This window comes from Grammomys surdaster, unplaced genomic scaffold (genome assembly GCF_004785775.1).
Source record: "Grammomys surdaster isolate TR1022 unplaced genomic scaffold, NIH_TR_1.0 150, whole genome shotgun sequence".
Taxonomy (NCBI): Eukaryota; Metazoa; Chordata; class Mammalia; order Rodentia; family Muridae; genus Grammomys; species Grammomys surdaster.
In genome coordinates, this window is record NW_021604608.1 from 11112180 (window position 1) to 11127611 (window position 15432).

A 15432-nucleotide genomic window follows, 5' to 3' on the forward strand; every position below is an offset into this window, starting at 1 on the left:
TCTTTGTCCTAGGAAATTATTCATAATAAGTTGGTCTCAGAATCCTTGGTTAATGCACTTGGGCACAGTTGGAAAGGCTGTGGTAACACAGATACATCTGGACATGTTCTCACTTGTCTATTAAAATTTTCTTTTAATGGAGTGACCATTTTATCTTGTCAGTTTCTTTATTGTGCCCTTTTGCAAACATATGGTGCCAAATAAACCAAACTGCTGATTGGACCCTCCTTAAATGTCCATCATTTTTTCTTCTGGCTTCTTCCACCCATCATATCCATCTCCAATCTTTGGAGACCTAACCTTTGGCTGTTTTTCCTCCTTCTGTTCTAACCATTCAACTCTCTTTGACTACTCTAGTAGGTACCATATTGGAAGTGCCTCCTTAGACTTTCTCCCTTGGCTCCTGGAGCCTACATATATTACAAAAGTTTTGCCAGTGTGTAGCCATTGGGTACCCATCACATTGTGATTCTGTATACCTCGGTCTGACATTTAGGTATGATTTGCATTGAATTTCTTGTCACCATGGTATTTATAATTTCCCATCACTGCTCTCCTTTTCTACCCACTCCCTGCTAACTGCTGGAGTTTGCTCTTTTTTCTCATGAAACTGTTGGAATTTTTCTTTTGGAAGACCCTGTCTAAGTCTGTACCAATTCATTCTTGTTCTGTTCCTGGCTTCCTCCTCATCCATCTCTCTGCTTGCTCCTGGAACTTGCTCTGTCTTGCTTGCTTGCTTGCTCGAACCTCAACTCCATGAACATATACCAGAGTCGTCAATTGCCTTATATAATTTTTTGGCCTTGGACTAAGAGATTGAAGTAAAGCCTCATTGTTTTATGCAAAAGCTCATAATAATCAGCCTCAATGACCTAGAAATGACACACTCAAATTTCAAATTTCCGTAGATTTTTAAATACTTCTGCCATTGCACAAGCACACAATCCCAAAACCTCTTATCCCTAAGCTTGTTCTACTATCCGCTATAAATCAAAGCCTTCTCTGCTACTTACTTTTGGGTCTTCTTTATTCTCTGCTCTCTCTATTCTATCTCTCTGATCACTAAATTTGGTTTTATTGGATTCAGGAATACCAATGTATTTTGGGTGTATATAATATTCATTGTTACATGCTATTCTAATTTAAGTAAAAGGCTGACCGTGGAACTAAGATTTGGCATTTCCTCTTCAGATTCAAGAACTTTTATTAATAAGGTTTCATCAAGGCATCTGTCCTGGGTCAGGCAGGTCACCTGACTCTGACAGGAAGGAGAGCATAATAGAACAGTCCAGGAAAAGGCACAATGTGCTTTCCAAAACAGTGAGGGAGGGAGTAAATTATTCCCAAGAGAGATTGCTGTTGCTCATCTCATTCTCTTGATTGATTTTGTAGATTTTGAGATGACCAAGTGTGATCACTGTTATTTAAGTCTGTAAATTCCTCCTCTTAGATTTCTAATTTTTCTCTAAATTATAAACTTTCTTTTATCCCAGTATTTATAAGTTCATTGCTTATCTCAGAATCTATAATTGGGAATGGTGATAAATGTCTAACACAAGTAAGAAAAGATTAACTTAAAACTTTTAACAAATAGGGTTGATGTTACAAAATCTCTACATAGGTAATCTTAAGTTGCTACAATCCTTACATGTAACTTGTTTTCAACTTCTGTTTAGAAAAAATGGAGCTGCTCAATTATTTATAAGGAAAAGAAAACAACTTGCTAACAACAAATGTATAACTTTCTAAGTTTGTGTCTAATCATTTACATCTTTACTAACTGTGATCAACTGTATAATGAATGGAAGGAATATCATCCTTAAGTCCTAAATATGGTAAGAGTTGTTAAAGAATTTAGTTTAACCATTATTTATGAGAAAGACAATTCCCTCATCTAGCTATGGAAATAAATCTACCTTCTGTCACAGAGGAAGCTGTTAGCATGTCTTTGGAAGCAAGTTTTCCATATCTTCCATCCTTTTCAGTCTCTTCGAAATAGACACATGGAAACTGCTATAAACTCTGGGTAGCCTAGTTTTCTCTATGAAATCCAGGAAGTTCTAGTCTTATGAAAACCCTGCTGTCTTAGAAACTCAAAAATGAGGAATATAGTAACATACTTCCATTACAATTGATTGTAGATAAACCAGAGAAATTATTTCAAAACATAATATCAAAGAAGAATACAGAAATATCTTGGAGAATAGTCCCATGACATAATGTACTCAACTTCTAAATGATATTCACAGTATATATAAGGTTAGATTTGAACGATATCATTTATAGACAATGAGCCTGCCAACAATAGAAAATTATTTGTAATATCATGACAATTGTAAATATTCCAGCAAAATAATTATATAAATATTGTTATAATTTTTTATTTTCTTCAGCTCTGTGGTAGCCTGCTAAGAGACTGTCTCACTTTGTTGCAGGGAGCCAAACCCAGGAAACTACCTGCTGTCCTAAGAGAACCCAGGAAGTTACCTGCTGTTCTAGAAAGCCTAGTCAGTGCAAGGTTAAGAAAGGACCTTCATGGGTCTCAGGCCCCAGGAACTTAAAGAACGTCTGGCATTTCCTAGGAGCTGGTTATGACAATGGGATGGTCTAGGGCAATAAGGATTCAACAGTGGGATAGCCCTAAGCAATAACCCTCACCCAAACTTCCCGGTTTGCTGTGTCTTTATAACCTGCACCCAAAATTAAAGTTTCAGAGCTTGATCAGAACTCCATCCAGGCTTGCTCTCATAACCTTGTGTCTCTTGTCCCTTCATTCTTTTGCCCCCTTCCCTAAGGTCTCGTCGAATCCCCGCAGGCAGAGGCACTTTGTCATTCAGAGGGCTGAAAATTTTATGTCTTTCTTGTCATGTAGTGAGGAATGTATTCCATGGTTTCAGTATCTATGTTTATATGAAAATCTGTGCTGTTTTCAGGAAGACTACATAAATGTATTTGCTAAAAAGATTTACTTGACAGAATGAATACTCTACAATAAACTAAATTATCATTTTTGGTGTGCCTTTGGGTGTCACTTAGTGGAAACCTTCACTCTATAAACACAAGGGTTTCAGGAATCAGTTAGTTTGAAATGCCTCAGATACATAGCCCTGCGAGATAAAGAAGCGAGTATAGGGAAATGATAAAAATTATGCTCACATGAATGTCTGTGGATATCATTGCAATCTGGACGTAATTCCTGAGAAATTCAAGATTTTTATCTCAGGATTTGAACTACAATACTAGAAAATCTGTGCCAATATGTTTCATAGGCATATTTTTGTATCTCAAATAATTTCCATCAACAGAATGCATATAACCTTCAGAACATGAAAATGTAGGGAACAAAATTTAAGTCAAAGCTCTGTGTGCATCTTTTGATCTAATATTTAATGATTGCCTTGAATACCTATAGAAATAGCAGTAAATACAATAATAGTTGTCTTAAGTTCACAGACTAAGATTGGGGTAAAGAAAGACAATGGCAAGCAGATAAATCCTTTAAAAGCCTGATTAAAATATGAATTTATTCATGATAACTGATCACATTTTGACAATAAAGAACATGAAATAAATATAAGTATATATTGGTAATGGGATTAGCCAATAAATATGGTCAATATATATGACAAAAGAACAATCAGCATAAACATGTAGGAATTCTGTCATTTACTGTATTATAAATGATTTTGGTGTATATTATGCTAAATGAAATAAGCTAATACAGGAAGACTAATGCTACCTGCTGTCATTGATTTAAAATAAACACAAAATATCTTGAGACCATTGTTAAAATACCAACTATATACAGTAAGCAAACCAGTAAATCAACAAACAGTCCAATGACTGTTACCAGAAGCTGGAAGTGAAGCAAGTGAAAAGAGAAATGAGAAGGTGCTGATAGAAAGTTGTGACGTGTCAGAGGGAGGAGTCAAATGTTTTGAAAGAAATTGCATAGCATATTAACTATTCATGATAATCTAATGTATTTATTTGAAAACTTCCAAGTTTATTTAAAATATTTTATTCTACTAAACAATAAGTATGTAACAAGATTTATATGCTAACTAATTTCACTTAATTATTTTATAATTTATGCATATACAAAATAAAAACTTGAACTCATATTGAACTGATAATTTAGGACATTTTTTAACTCCATGATGAAATAATTTTTGAGATATTTGAGATTAGAAATGTGTAGTAAAGACAAATATGTACCTTGATTAATGAATAGAAACAATATGGAGCTGATAACTATTGTAGAGGATGAGAGACAAGGTCAGTATGGGGTTTGAATGAGAATGAAACCCACAGACTCATAGATTTAACTGTTTGGTCACCAAGAAGTGCCATTATTTGAAAAGATTAGGAGGTATGTCCTTGTTGAAGAAAATATGTCTCTGATGGTAGGCTTTGAGGCTTCCAAAGCCCAAATAAAGTCCAAAGTCTCTCTTCCTACTGCCATGTACATGGATTAAGAACTCTCAGCAATTTTTGCAATATCATGTTTGACTGCCTGCTGCCATGCTCCCTACCATAATAATGATAATGGATTAAACCTCCAAAACTACAAGCAAGTCCCAATTATATCATTTGACCATAAAGGTTGCCATGGTTTTGTGTCTCTTCATCGCATTAACTTCATCACAATACTAACTAGGATATTCAGTAAGTCAGAAAGCTTATTTAAAGTACATAGCAGCCTTCTTTGCTTTGACATCCAACTAATTTAAGCAGTTAGCCTTATAATACAATTCTAAAGAGTTGACTGTGGTGCAAATTTTGAAAAGTAGAAATACCTTAAAATTAGGAATTTGGTCTACAACTTCTATCCAGACTATAGAGGTACTAAGAAATTGCCTGGCTCATGACAATGCCTTGGGATTCACCTCTGGATCACAATTTTCCAGACCATCTACATTAGACTAGCCCACTCTGCAACTGTAATTGAACAGAACAAAAACCAAGCATACTAGACATATACACACACAGACAAGATAGATATCAAGGTTGTCCAAACACATACTGGTCAAGCATTCCCCTAATCTGGCTAATGTTGCTGACTACCATTGTTTTTCATGTGGTCAACTAGTTTAGACTTGTCTAGATTTTGAACCTTGACAAAATCTATTAGTACTTAATCTAGAATCTGAGAGTTTGCTTTAAGAGAGTGTTTCTGAGGAATGTTAGAAATCTCATACATAGTCCTACAAATATGGCTGACTACAAATAAGCTGAAGGCTGTACAAGAACAAAAATAATAGGCATCCTAAAGTAGAAGGGGGACATACCATAAGGCTTCAACCCTACAAAACAAATTAATGTTCTTAACTGTGGATCACAGCTATATTTTTTACTGGGCCTCATTAATAGGGCATGTATAACAATAAACTACAACACTTCCAATGTTTCATATAGGCACAAGAGTAGCAGAAGCATAATAATGTTTTCTTTTGCTATTCTTCCTCACTGATACTTGTGTTACATTATTTCTCTGACTTACATTTGACGATGAAGAGGTAGGAGAATTATTGCCATTCTGAGAGTGCATTTTATCACATCATGTAAATTTTACTAAGAATTTAACCCTATGCATTCACAAGATATTTCACAAGGACAAACCCATCTTCATATGATGTAAAAGAAATTTAATATATCTACATGGACTGAAGTATTGTTGAGGAAAATTACACATAATTTTTCCTCAAGAGTAAGTTAAATTTCCAAGCACCCTATTTTAAGGTATAATTACCAATTAGCCTATAAGAACAAAATAATAGTATAACATACGGAAATTGCCTCAAAATTATAGAGAATTGGAAGTTGATGATTATTATATAGGATGTTTGGTGAAGTTTATTCACACCAAAATTATTTGAATTAGAGTTTTCAGAGTAAAAATTAGTAGACACATAAATTGATTCATTAAAAATGAAAGAAGAGAATATTCAAAGATTAAATATATGGAATAATTGTCTTAATTTCCATGGTGGATAATCCTCACTTTGAAGTTGATTGGATCAAGACATGCCCAGTGCATTACTAAAGCATATTTATCACTGTTTTTATGAGATTATTTCAAGAGAGCATTCATGTGGTAAGAAGACCATTTTTCTATTCACAAATAAGTTTAGCTACCTCATAAAAAAGATATCTTTGTAGCAAAGAAAAACATCATAGAAAAACACAGCTGGACAAGATGTAAAAATAAGTGATCATGAGGAGACCCAGCCCTAGGAGGTGCTGAACTGTCAAAGAAAGCAGGTTAATCAATCAATCAATCAAACAAACAAACAACAATAACAACAAAACCTAGGAAGCAGTGTTCCTCAAAGGCCTCCAGATCAAACAATTCCTCAGTGTTTCTATCCTGATCTCTTGTCCTCATGTCTCTGGATGATGATAAGGTAAAATACATACTACCTGCTCAAGTTGCATTTAGTCGTGTTTTATTTTTATTTATTTTGTATTTTAATTACAGCAATGGAAACCCAAACTCTGATACCCTGTGTTTTTACTTGTGGTACTGTTAGCCATATACTGTAATTTCATTTGAATTCTTACTTTTTACATTGTAAAATTAGGTTATTAATGAGTAGCTTATTCATAAGAATTAAAAATATATACTGATTTTCATTAATAAACCTATTATTTCCTTTTCTGAAGAAGAAAAACACTTTACTGAATGTTAAAAGTAGAATTATTTCATTTGTAAATTTCTATAAATGAATGTGGAATATGTTGATCATGAAAGCAATATACTCACATTAAAGTAAGCATAATCAATGTTTTATATTGTAGATCAGGTTAAAAGTTTTTAATACATGCATCTATGACTTAATAACTTCTAGATTGCAATTTGGGGTTTTGTAACATTTTGTGATATTTAGCTTCTCATTTTCTTTTCAGTATGAAAATAGCCTATAATCACATTTTATGTTAAAAATAACAATTAATATTTCTGTATTATTTTATGTAGTTAACATTATGCTCCCTTATACCGAGTAATTTTTTCACTGTAATTTAATATATATTTGCATCCGAAAAAATTACCATTCTTCATGTTTTAACTCTGTGCTGACAAAGATTACCAGAATTACTCTGTGTTAACAGAGGCAATTATGCCCCGATTTTTCCTCTTTTAGAATGAACAATTTTGTTGTACTGTGACCACAAAATAATCACCGATGACTTTGAACATGAAGCATAGTACAAGTTTATAAACTATGTATTCTACTACTGATCATAAGTCAAATTATCTATTTTGAAAATAAGTAGTCCAAAGCCATTGAAACAATTTTATAGAAGAATAAAAAGAACATGAAATGAACTTTATACTTGAATGCTTCATATCACCACAATATAATAATTAAATACAACAAAACAGTTTAATAAAACAACCCAAGAAAATTACATATAGAATAGCAAAGGAGATTGAATACTGAGTTCTCTCAGAACATAAAACTCAAAATCTAGAAAGAGAATCATTTGTGTAGAATTTATCAAAAAATACTATAGCCTGATTCAATGATTTTTTTATTAAATGTTCAAATCTTAATTCAAAATATAAGTTAACACAGACAACATTATTTAGCACTCTTACTGAAAACAATCACCAATAGGTGGTGCTGCTGTGATGAAATTTGATTAAGCTTCATGCAAATCTGATCCTTGATTAGACTTCTTTTAATTTCCAATAAAGCTTCATCTCATATTCTATTTAGCAACCATTCAATAGTGAACTGGTTATGAAATGTCACCAGGGATAAAATGTTTTAAGCATTTGAGAAGCATTTTCTATCACCATCATTTAAATATATGAGAAATAGGTCAGAGAGCATCACCATAAAAAACAGCCTGTTCAAAGTGTTACTTATCTGATAAATGAATATACAAGAACTTGACTCAAATGGAAGTTATGAATTTTGCATCAAGTCCTTCACTAAGGTGAATTACATAATGTCTCAGTTAATGACATATCTGTGTGACATTTCTTGTCTAGCATTATTTCTTTTTGTTTGGCTAAATATTTGATTTGTAAAACATAAAATGAATTTCAGTGACAGTATCAAAAGAATGTTTACAATTGCAATTAATCCTGAGAGATGAGACTACTAGGCACAGAATGTGCACAGACAAAAACGGTGGTTTCAGACAAGTAGAATTTATAGCCAGATGCAAAAATACATAACACTATCTTGGTTTTATTTAGAAATTGTTAATTATAAATATAAAAACTAATTCCATTAATGGCAGATATTTTTGTAATAATGTTTGATACATGCAAATTTTTGAAACACAAATCACTTCTTACAATTAAATGATAAAAACAAACCTTTTAATTTGACATTTTTATAACAGACTGAAATGTACTCATTAAAAATATTCCAGACATTTGAATAGTAACTACCAAATAAATGTGAATATTTCCAAACTTGACTGTTTTGCTTTTTAAATAGTTATATTTATCAATGATGATCTTTTAACCATTTAAAATATGATTAAAAGAAAAGCCATATATCTAGCCAGAAATATTAACCCCATTTTCATCTTTGTGTTTTGTTAAACATGTTTTTTCTCTCTTCTTTCTCTTTTTTTTTCTGTTCTACCCCCACAAGATACACACAAATAACCCTGACAGAAGACATCATAAATTACTATATAATTACAATTCTAATAGTAGTTGTCTTTAGTTTAGAAGACCTTATGTATCATATTCATATTTTATTTATTATATTAACTATTAAGCAATTTGTGTTTCTTTTCTGCCAAATTCATGGTTCAAAATGCTCACATTTAGAGACAGGACTTTACAAAATTAGTACAGTTAAAATATGCTCAATAGTTTGTCCCTGAGTTAAATACCACTTGTAAATAGACAGGAGAAAATCTGAGACAGATATTAGACGGCAAAGTTTCTGCAAAGAGACAGGTAAAAGCTAGAATGCAAACAGAAATCAAAAGATATAATCTAGATACTAAGGAGAAAGGCATGAAATATGATCCCAGCAGGCTTTAGCATGAAGTGGACATTTCAAGTCTCTTTGGAAACTCAGCTGTGCCATGTGGTATTTTGTTGGATGCTGTCTTATGAGAGGATGGCTTGCTGAAGCAGAAATGTGAGAGAGCATTTTGCTGAGGCAGATACTTGGGAGAACTCATGATGTTTGCAAAGAGTATAAGTACAACACAATAGGCAGAGAATGATGCTCTTGTATTGGTTCACCATATCTTTACTGATCTTTGCTTGCTGTAACTTCACAGGGAAAAAAGTACCAAAGAATTCTTCATGGTATTCTGGCTGTTTCTTGCCATTTCTGTTGCTTATGTAACTTCTGCAGAGCCTCGTGGTTTCTCCTGGATGAAGCCTCTGCTACTGATTCATATTTGGCGCTTGCTTTTGGAATGGACTGCTGATATCCTGATAACAAAGAGTAGAGTTGTCCCCAAAAAGCTACTTCTAAAGAGGTCCACAAACCCTTGTCCTATGAACCATCTTTTTCTCCTTCCTTTTGATGAATGCTTGAAAGGAAGTTGAAACATCAAACAAATCTAATTAATGTAGGTTTTGAAAAACTCTAAGCCTACAGGTGGTGCCCAATGTAGCTTAGGCATAACGAGTAACTGCTTCTAAAGTACTAGAGGAAAAGACAGGTTTTGATGGGTTGGAAATGTTGTTTAAGGGGGTTGGCAAAACAGAAACTCCTCTCAGTGGGTGATCTTCTGCCTTGTCATCAGAGAGGGATTTCTGATTTTGCTTCACAGTCTTCCTTATATGCCCTTTTTAAAAAGTATGGGGCGCGGGAGGTCGAGCTGAAAATTCAAAAGGTTCACTCAATTCTCTTGTGTTAGATTGGATCGCAGATTTAGTTGGTTATGTGCTTAGAGAGTTTGAGGATTGAAGTTGAAGTACTTGGAAAACAAAAGAGCTGTTGAGAAGAGAACAAGTATCAGGCTTGGTGTCTGAGACATGGAATTTACCTTATGAAGAAAGAAGAAAGCACACTAGGCTGGAAGGCAAACTGCAGCTCTGCCCTGCTTTATGCAGTGTCACTTCCAGTTGCCCAGAACACTTCTGTGATACAAGGAGCTGGGAAGATTGGGAGGCTGTACAAGGATAACAGGTTAGTGTTCAGCCAAGTGCATCGCCAGAAAATTTGCTTGGGGCTACAAAGGCACCTTCAGCCTGCCCAGTCCTTGTGCAGCATATGCCTGGTATTGATGGTGGTCATGCTTTTAATGAGTTGACATGGCATCCAATAGAAAGGCTAGAGTTCAAGCACTTTAAAGAGGCTACTGTATTGTATGGCTTGCATTCTCCATTTGTTAAAGAAATGTTAAGTAACTGGGCTATGAAGCATAGAGTTATTCCCCAAGATGGAAAAGGGTTTGTGTCAGCTGTGCTATGGGCTGGTCAATATGGAAGCATGAAACTACAAAAATAGAGCAATGTAATAGAAGATAATAGCAAGATAATAGTTACTAAAGACCAACTGCTTGGTGAAGGGTGCTATGCTGACCTACTTGAACAAATCCAACCTGATGATGTAATTTAGCAATGTTGTGTTGTTGTTTTAAGAACTTGGGATATAATTGAGAAGCACAGGAAGGTAAGATCTACTTCATTTACTAAGGTAATACAGGATCCTAAGGAAACATTTGCTAACTTCTTACAGAGAGCTTGGGTTCATCTGTAAATAGAGCCATAGCAGATCCTAAAACCAGACATCGGTAAAAATCTTGGAATTGGAAAAGGCTAATACTGAATGTAAGAGAGTAATCAGACCACTGAGAGCACAAGGAGCTCAGTTGACTGATGGATAATAAAAGCAACTGATACTAGCCCTCAGGAGCATCATGCCAACATCACAGAGCAAATTGGAGCTAGAAGTCTCAGAAACCAAAATGCTGGATGGTTTAATTGTGCTTATTTGCAAGGAAATTGTAAGACGAAGAGATTCAAAGCTCAAAATATCAGGTACATTGACTCAGGAGAATATTGTTTTCATAGAAGGGAACAAGCATGTTCTAGCTGCTATAAACCACAAAGGCTTCCAGGGCATTGTAGCTACTGTGGGACAGACACTGGTCAAAGACTGTAGGTCCAAGACAGACATTAGGTCCAAGACATCCCCTTTTGCCATAGGGAAACAAAGGGGCCTGAAAATTTGAGGCCCCGCAGCAAATAATATGAGCCTTCATCCTTTGGTCAGCCTAGAGGTACCAAGCAGGCAAAAACAAAAAAACAAAGCAAAGTATTTTTGATCTTATACATGCCACAGAAGACAGTATAGCTTTGGATCTGGCCAGAAATTTGACTCTTACAGTATCCCTAAAAGTTAAATGTTACAAATTAACCACTTTCATGAGAAACATCATATTAATGGGAATGGTTTAAAATTTTTCTATCACTAGGCAACACAACAAAATAGTAATAATAATAATAATACTCCATTACTTGCATGTTGTAACCATTGGTACCAAAAGAAATGTTACCTAGCAAATGGATTTTTTCATTACGAAGAATTTGAAAAAGAAAAATATAAACACCATACTATTGATACATAGACAGCGTTTCAATGATCTACTGCTTTAATTTCTGAAAAGGTTGATTGTGAAATTATACATTTAATTGAACTAATAGCAGTTGTGGAGATACCTGAACAAATTAAGACTGATAATGTTCCCACCAATGTATCCAATAAGACAGAGCAATTCTTTGCATATTACAATATAAAGCATGTTACTGGTATACTATACATCCCTACACGACAAGCAGTTAATTGAAAGAGTCAATCATACTTTAAAAGAGGGGCTTATTAAACAAATTTTAAAAAGTGCAAAATCTCCCAGAGACATATTAAATAATGCTTTGTTAACTCGAAATTTTCTTAATATTGGCAAAATAAATGAAAAGAAAAAAAGAAAAGGAAAGAAAGTAGGAACAACATAGAGAAACTGGGTTTAAAAAAAAAAACTGAGGAGCTAAGCCAACCAATATACTATAAGGATATGTTGACATTAGAATGGAAACCAGTTCTATTAGGATATGGTCATGCTTATGTATCTACAGGGAATGAGAAAATATGGTTACCAAAAAAACTCATAAAGATTAGATCTGACCAGGGAAACCTCTTCTCAGCTAAAACATGAATGTCTTCACAAACACACACACACACACGCACGCACACACACACACACACACACACACAAAAACAAATATAAATAGCCCAGGTGACTCATTGTTACAGACTCTCTCAGTTACTGATTTCTCCAAAATATGCATGCATATCAATTTCAAAAGTGTTAGCCCAAATGATCAATCACACAGAGACTGAACAAATGCTACAGCTATCTTTTTAAAGACTAACCATTCTATTTTCCATAGGCCACCCAAAACAATTCTTTGTCCCAATTTCAGCAGAAAGTAATAGTTAAAAGGCCTTCATCCAGTCCCTTTGTTGGCATGGATGGTTTCTTTTTCCTTTTAAGCATCATGGTTGTCATCAAGGGTGATAAGTTATTGGCTATGATCAGGGAAGAAACTATATAAAGTTTAAATCAGAGATTTCTCACCTCTAATTTTCTCTTATCTTTCTCTCATAACCAATGATGGGAGAAAAGAAAACAATATAAAATAAATATATTCATAAAAAGTAAAATCTACAAACCTTAAATATTTTACTTTGGCATCGAATTATGTAGATTGATAGAAACTTAAATTATTTTGTTTGAATAATTGTATATTGATAAAAAACTTAATGCCGTTTTGTTATATTGTAAATAAACCCTTTATTTCAAATGTGATGTAAAGTTCTAGTTTTATAGTTTTTATGATTATGTCTACTGTGAAGATTGTTAATGTTAGAAAAATGACAATTTCTTTTAAACAGAAATGGTTATACGAGGTGGAAATTTCTGGTTTGTTGGAGACTCAGTCGTGTCATAAGATGTTTTCCGAGATGGCATCTTATGAGAAGATATTTTGCTAAGGTAGACTCCTGAGAGAACATGTAATATTTAGAAAGATTATTATTAGAAGTCAACAGACAGTGAAAAAAGCTCTTGCATTTGTTGGACTTGCAATACTTCACTAGTCTTTGCCAAAGACCCTCGTGTATTGCCAAGTCATGCAATGTTTCCCTGGTCTTCACTGATCTTCACGTGTTATGACTTTGTAGAGGGAAATGCACCAAAGAAATTTTTCATAGAATTCTGGCTGTTTCTTGGCGCTTGAGCTGAATGATGCAGATTCAGTGGAGCTTCACAGTTTCAGCTGGTTCAAGTTGCTGCTACTGACTCATTTTTGGTGTTTGCTATTGGAATGGGCTGCTGATATCCTGATAACAAAGTTTTGGAACTCCCCCAAAGAATGACTTCTAAATTGGCCCACAAACCCCTTTGCTCTATTAACCATCTTCTTCCCTTACCTTTGGTTGGTGAGCTAGAAGATAGGTTGAAGCATTTAAGAGCCCTAAATAAAGTAGATTTTGAAAAATCTAAGCTTACTTCAGCAGACAGAAATATTATTACTAATATCTTTCTAAATGGATACTCAGACATATATTGCTAGAGTTGATCTCATTGTCACCGTTGGTATTAATCCTTTCACAAAACAAGCCTTAGGGATCATTTGTATAAATTGGATAAGTTTTTATCATTGTAATGAAAATGAACATTTTATTTGCAATACCAGTCCTAATTCCACTGTGGTATTTGAATTACACTATCCAAACTATAAAATAGTAGTGCTTCTGTGATCTAAATTGCTGCTTGTGTTGTTATGGTTTTCCTTAGCCCTGTATAGTACTACTCATTTTTTTCATGTGTCCTTTCTGTTAAAACTTAAGAATTATATTTTAAAATTCAAGGAAAGTTTACAGTATTAGGAGAAAATTTTAACTCAAAACCAACTTCTGATTTATTTAAGTAGGGTTTATTCTCATGAATATTTTTTTGAAGTTTCATTCTGCTGAAGAATAAGGATGTGGTCTTTGAGAATTATTTATATACTGACCAAGTATGAGTGTTTATGTTTATTTAGAAATATGGCACTTTAAGAGATGTTATAAAATTTTTATAAGAGTATTTGGTATATGTTTTGAAGACAATGTCTAACGCAATGTCATCATTCCCTACTGATACACTTTCATCATCAATGAAAAGTTTTCTTGATAAGAAAATAAGGGAGAGAAGACAATGACTAAAGTATGTAAATTATTATTTTAATTTTACCAAAATCACAGGCTTCTATATCTTTCTTTTGCTTATATCCTTTCAAAAACAGTATTCTAAATGAAAAGTAATCTACTAGTTGTCTACATTTCTATAGAACATACATTTCTTTATAAGTCATAAATATATCATGATGATAAAACATGAGACAAACAAAATACATTAATTTTCAATAAGATGATGATAGTGGTTATTCAATTCATACAAATGATGCCTGAAGCTAGTTTTGGGAAAGGATTAATAGGAAAGATGACAATGAGAATAAATGGTAGTAGTGTAAGAGTAATCATTTTTATTAGATGTTCCACGAAATTTTGTCCACAATTTTCCTGTAGATTTTCTAGAATGAAGATGGTTTACTATCATATGAATATATATATATATATATATATATATATATATATATATATATTAATGTCTTTTGTATCAGCTCATAACTAGTTACCTATCACTAGGTTGTTATTTGAATAATAAGAAAAGTAACTGTAATTAGAGTGTCACATTGAAATTATTCATGCATCCCTATTTACAAAGAGTTACTATGAAGTATGTGTATACATATGTTGTGGAGAGAATATATGCATATGGGTGCAGGTGTCCAGATATTACAGGCATTGGTCAGCCATCTCTCTCTGTGAAGCTAGAGTTTCAGGCACTTTAAGAAACCTAACATCTGTGCTAGGAACTGAGCTTAGATCTTCTGTCAATATGGTATGCATTGATAGTTTCTTTTGTTTACTTTTTGTTTCTGTTTTTTTTATTGTGTTTTTTTTTTGTTTTGGGGGCTCTTTGCTTTTATTTTTTGTTGTTTGTTTCTATTTTATTGAAAACTGATTCTTCTCTTTTATAATACATCCCAACTACAGTTTGCCCTACCTCCATTTCTCCTACCTCCCCCCTTCTCCCTCTCCTCTGGATCCATTCCTCTATATTTTCTTCAGAAAATAATAGGCTTCCAAGAGACAACAGCCAGAAAGGCCAAAACAAGTTACAATAAGCCAAGGTGAAAGTCTTCATAGGAAAGCTCCTCAATGCAACCCAATAGGAGGAAGAATCCCAAGAACAGGCAAAAGTGTCAGAGATACAACCATTATTCCATTGTTACAAGTCTCATAAGAACAAGCTACCAGCCATGGCATATATGTAGATGAGCTGGTGAAGACCCATACAGGTCCTGTGCTTACTGTTTGGGAGTAT